The sequence below is a fragment of the Colletotrichum scovillei genome, assembly GCF_011075155.1.
Source record: "Colletotrichum scovillei strain TJNH1 chromosome Unknown Contig00011, whole genome shotgun sequence".
Classification (NCBI taxonomy): domain Eukaryota; kingdom Fungi; phylum Ascomycota; class Sordariomycetes; order Glomerellales; family Glomerellaceae; genus Colletotrichum; species Colletotrichum scovillei.
In genome coordinates, this window is record NW_023336269.1 from 3,850,922 (window position 1) to 3,856,921 (window position 6,000).

A 6,000-nucleotide genomic window follows, 5' to 3' on the forward strand; every position below is an offset into this window, starting at 1 on the left:
TCGTTCGACTCCCGTCTCCGATTATACTTTGACCAGCCACGGGAAGTAAAAAGGCAAAATGACGTCGGGAGGGGACTTCACTAACCTCTTCTGACTTACGACCGCCTCTTTCCATCAATCTTATTTTGACGCCGAAAGAGCCTTGTGTTTCGAGCTCGTCGCCCAAACGTTCGATTCTGAGAACATCACGCTCATGCAGCTGTCGTTCACTTTTCGATTTCTCGGCTCCTTGAGCCGTCTTGGACGGATGCTACCTCTTGGTTCAAAAACGGGACCCGTCGCCAGGGCCCTCCGCAATATCCTCTCTTGTGCAGTGATACGACGTCGCAACGCAATGGGGTAAGTGGATTGTGGTTGGTTGGCACTTGTCGTGCCAAGAGGCTATCGCCAGCACCCCATCTCGGGAACTCTTTGGGTTGGTTCGGCGTGTCTGCGTGTCTGCACATTGTTTTCAGTTCGGCTCCGATGTGGAAGCGGCGGCTTTAATCGCCGCGGGCTTCTCGCCGCTGGAAGGAAGGTGAGTTTGGACTTCGGTTCAACACTGCGTCAAGCAGAAAAGCAAACCGTGACTCGGTTGGTGTGCTGTTTTAGCGACGGAATCGCCGCATAGTTTGCGCTAACCAGGGGCTCCTTGTGGGGAATGGTGTCTACCGTCCAGCTGGCTCACCCCAGCATCCGATGATTAGACTTTTGTACAGATTGAATCTATGGATCGTCTCAAGTAATTAGCTCCTCGGGGTGCAGCTCGCCATTTCAGCCCCCGATGAGGTTCGCCAGGGCTGACTTTAGCTGGCCAGGCTAGCCGTTGTAACGGCGGGTACCTGGCGCGTTGCTACGGTAGGATCGGCCTTGTAGGACCTTACGGAAGAGGGACCGATCAACGGCAAGGACAATATACAAAGTGGTTTGCAGAGGCACGTGTCCCACCCTTTGTTGTGGTTCTCGTCGTCGCATGAGTCAGCCTACGTACAGATCTCCGGTTGCGCGAATAGCGAAGGCTTCTTGGAGGCCATGGATTGAAATTGGGAATGATGCCGCGATGAGCATCTATGACATAGAGATAAGCTTAAGGTGCCAAGCGCACGCCGAAGTTATAGTTGTTGTATTTACGAGGCAAATTCGCCAGAAAAAGGAACGTGATGTGATCGGAGAAGCCGAAACTACATCGTACTCACCATTAAAACTAACTTAAGATTGCTTATAGGTCCTCCTATAGCCGGTGTTTCAAATTTAAGAATAATGCGAGAGCGATAAGATTGCTCTCAACTGGGGGTGATCACGTCTCTCTGGGAGTCTGCCACTCTATACGTTGATTCGACTTAGATCTCACCACAATTTCCGTGGCCAACCAGCTTTGGCCTGAAAGATTAGGAGGCTACGGCACAACTGGAACCACCCGAGCATAACAATCCGGATGATCCTTGTGGGCCAACTAGCTCTCGGGCCATAGGGCGCCGCCTCTACGGAGAAGCTTAGAAGGGGACGGGGCTCTTCCGAGTCAGTTGCCCTGTCATTGGCCTCCTCTTCGACCTTTTTGGTTCAAATCAACAACGCGTCGTGTTGGACATCTTCGAGGTTATTGGCTGAGTTTTACGCAGATGCCTTTATTTGTCCAGGGAATGACCTCTCATCTGGTTGCTGAGTGGAAGACCTGGAGAGAATTCTCCACGTACTCATAGCGCTCCACGTCTTATCAATCGACAAGGAACGCAGCTCTATGACAATAAAGACACTCCGAAGAGTCACAGAATGTTGGAGTCGGTGAAACTCCGACCTCATAACTGACTGCGGGTGGATCTGACGGAGGTTCCAGGCTCATAATTATCCACATCACGGGCCATCGATGGGAGCCAGCTGGCGGCATTTTTGCCTTTTTCCCGCAATGGGAATGTTTCTGCCGGAATCGATTGATAATTCTTTGTATCCGAGCTTTGGCCTTCGATCGAGCTAGAAAAGATCAGATAACTCAAGTGCGTCTCCATTGTGGTGGAATCTACACGTGCTATGGCGAACTGGGCAGAGACTTCAATGCTAAGCTTCGCAACTATGGTTTTTGCTCCCTTTCCTGTACGTAAACATAATGTACATGAAAACTATGTGTATGGACACAACGCGCGGCACCCCAAGGCTCCAACAAATTGACGTGGTCATAATCGTTACTCTAGAGATGAAGCACTATATCCCAAGCAGTCACATCTGAAATACTGACATACGGGCGTCAAGTGCCGCTTGCAGGAGCAGTTGCCTAAGCTCGTTCTATTGGACGTGGAATGCCCTTGATTACTGTGCTCTGCTGTGTTTACCAATGGCAGGTGGAGCTGTAGTAGTAAGGACCTCCAAACATCACCGATGCATGACCGCCGACTAAAGATGAAGTGAATTTGCCAACAGGATCACGTGCTCATGTGCTCTGATAACGAAAAAGGACCATCCCGCACACATTCATAATTTACTGCGGCAGGCAAGATGGAAAAGCCCGGGCCCGTGTACTCACCGCCGTTGGGAAGCACAAGTTGGTTTGTGCCGAAGGACACTTTAATCTGAGTTTCAACAGTTCACGCGCTGCTAGTGACTTAGTGGATATCTGTTTCATCACAAGTCACAATATTCTGTACGAAGCTGAGGGGCATAAGCGAATTGGAATAACGTAATTCGAGCTACAAGTGTTATTGAAAACGCGGAGGAGGTCATTGAATCAGATTATCGTCCATCTTGGCAACGCGGAGTGAAAGCTTGGCGAGGATTGTTTGTTGCTCGCTAAGTAGATGTCACAAGTGACAGTGTACGATATGGGGATCCGTATGGTGGGTGGTGTTATCAATCTTATTGCACCTGGGCTTAATTATGTGATCAAGCGAATGATATCTCATACACCGGTCAGTATCTAATTTTCACGGATTAATTCGTTAATGCAACAATTCTAGGCGCGACTATACATAACGGAAAATGCCGTAACTTGTGCTCGCACTTACATTCGGGTCTTTTCAATGTGCCATGGCACTGACGTGGCTACCAGGGAGCGTGTATCCGTATGAAAAAGTCTAATGAGTCGACAAGAGACCCTGAAAATCCTTGCGGTAGTTGGACGTCGGAGCAAGTTGAACATCACGCCAATGGGTGGGCAAGCCTCAAGGGTGTTGTTTGTGTGCTTGGTGCTATCATATATCAGCTTGGGTCAGAATTTCTACCAATATCCCCACCGGCCTCAAACCTTCCAACCTCCTTCTCTCTCAAGCGCCAATCTCGCTCAAATTCTTTTCGTCAGTTTGACCAGCGCACCCGAATTTGATACCGCTCCCGTGATTGAGTTGAAAATTTCTTTTTCTCGATTGCGTCTTTGGAGGCTGGGTCCGGGGCCGCCATGGAGCTTTCTCTTCCATTGCTCACCAATGCTGGTAGTGCCGTATATGGCTGCCCGTGCAGCGAATCCGACCAAGCCGGAGCAACTCCGTCATTTCCAGACCCTCGGGTCATGGTCAATCAGCCGTGATTTCACCGAGCGATAGGCGGTGTTGCTGGATTAGTGATGTTTGACGGTCGGGTAAAAGGCGTCGCCGCTCAGCAGCCGGAATTTCGGGTATTTCTCTCGGCTTCACGGCAGACAGTGCTATCAAGGTACGCGATGAGTCATTGCGATAGAGATCATCTGAGACGTTCGTGATAAATGCTCGCTTGTACTAGGGATATCCTCCTGGCATAGAGACACAGTTTTCGTACACTCCGCGATTTCGGGAGTCATATCACGCCGCAAGTCGGAGAAGTCTAAAAGGATTTCTTCTTTGAGATGACTACATGGAGCAATAGAAGTAGTGGTGCAGACGGAATGTTCAATTTAGAAACCTCAACACCCGCAGGTCAATTGAATCTTAAAGAGGAAGATCTTTCCTAGGCAGGAAGATAGGGAGTCGATGCCTGACTGCGGGAACAAAGTCCTTTGGACCGACTCTATCTTCATGGGCTCTACTAGAGTTGCACGATTCAGACATTTCAAAAGTTGAGGATTGAGGTGAAACATTGGATAGTCATATATGACTCTGCATATGAGACGTGAAGTCAAAGGCCGACCAAAGCCACCGGCAGTGCATCCATGATGGAAGCTTGGAACTCTCTGCATTAGCATAGTATAGTGACATGCAGCCTTTGCGAATGTACTACTTAATTCACGTTTGATGCGATAGAAGCAACCCAAGTTGATGAAACCAATATGCAATCCGGTCGCTGAGATTTTGAAGAGAGATGCATCCCCATTATTCTAGGCTAAGGTACCTACTTTTTCATGTAGATGTTCCGCGCTACCTAGAAACCGAATGCCTTAATACACATTCCATTGCTTCTATGGACAATGTTTGCCAACGATAAGTCAAACCCCCCACTTCCTGGCACCCCCCTGTTTCTGGCACCCACAAAAACGATGGGATCACAACCCAACCTCCTCATTACTATTAACTATTGATCCTCAACCACACCCACTACAATACAACTGCCAGCCTCACTAGGGCATTCAGAGTCGCTGGATTCAGCCGTAATAACCTCCTTTTCACCCGCTTCGATTTGAGCCCGATGGATATCCCTGATGTTCGCAAACTTCGTGTTGGGATCGATCTGAACAGTCTTCCTCTTCCTAACTGCAGCGTTGGTAACTTGAGCCCTCAGGTGAGCCAGCTGCTGCTGGGCAGCTGCCAGTTGCCAGGCCTGCTCTGTGAAGCCTTTTTTCACCTTCCTGAACAGCAGCCGTTGAGTGCTGGTATCATTGTCGAGTTGGGTGTATAAGTGCAGTTGACCGCTGAGCTCTGCCAGCTTCCTGGGTGTCGACCAGACCACTGCAGAGGAAGCAGAATCCCATGGCTCAACAGGGGTAGTTTGTTGACCATTATGGCATCGCTTTTGCCCCGACTGGTTGGTTTGGGTGTGGTGGGCTTAGCAGAAGGCTCAGGTAATACCATAGGGTTCATCAGGGGCTTAACCATCGCTACAGGGTGTAGACCAGTCCACTTCCAACCACTTCTGATGTTCGAGACTGATAGACCAGCAAGTCGAGCCTTCTGGTAACAGTCCAGGAAGTTCCTTTACCTATAATGGTAGAGTCGTTCCATTGAGACAAGTAACCGAGCTCCTTCCGATAGGCTGACTTAACAGGGCTGAAGACAGACTGGTCAAGTGGCTGGAGGACATGAGAGGAGTGTGGTGGTAAGAACAGTAAATGGATATTGTTAATATAGCAATTCCACATGAAGTCTGTCGTCGTATGACTCCCATGCCCATCCACAATCAACAGTCGAGCCTCGCCCTCAGCCTCGGGCATAGTCTGTGGGATAAACACCTTCTCTAACCATTCAATGGCAGTTAAGTCTGTAGTCCAGCCATTATCTGTTGCTGTAAACTCCCACCCATCGTATGGAACCAGATGTAATGGAAACCACTGTTGTTGGACCGTCTTCCCTTGAAAATGATAAGAGGACGAAGTGCCCTACCCAAGGCTGAGATACACTCAATGATAGAGACCCATGCCCTCGACCCAGGTTGTTTCTTGCGAACAGACGTCGTCTCAGCCATGCCCAGCACTAACCCATTAGCTCCCTGACCCTCGAGGATGCCAGTCTCATCCATATTATATCTGTTGGCTGGTTTGATGTCCTTGATCTCAGGGATAGCAAGGAACTTAAACCAGTTCCTAATGACCTCAGTAGATGCCCCATTAACGCGTCTAGAATCGATGGAACGACTTCTCTGAACCTTAATGATAGGGTTCCTTCTCACGAAGGCATAGATCCAGCCTTTTCCTAATGGTTTGGTATCCCCAGCAGCAGCCAGAACTCGCTCTGCGAATTCCTTCACCTGTTGGTGCGTTGGTGCGAGGCCCAGCGAAGCCTGAATGCGAACCCATTGTGCCAGCTTACTCTCCTGGTCAGGAGACAGCCTCTGCCAGTCAGCAAAGCCACTTTCCTAGTCTGACCACCTTGGAGACGTAGTTGGAGGGTTGATCGTGGTATCCCATACTCC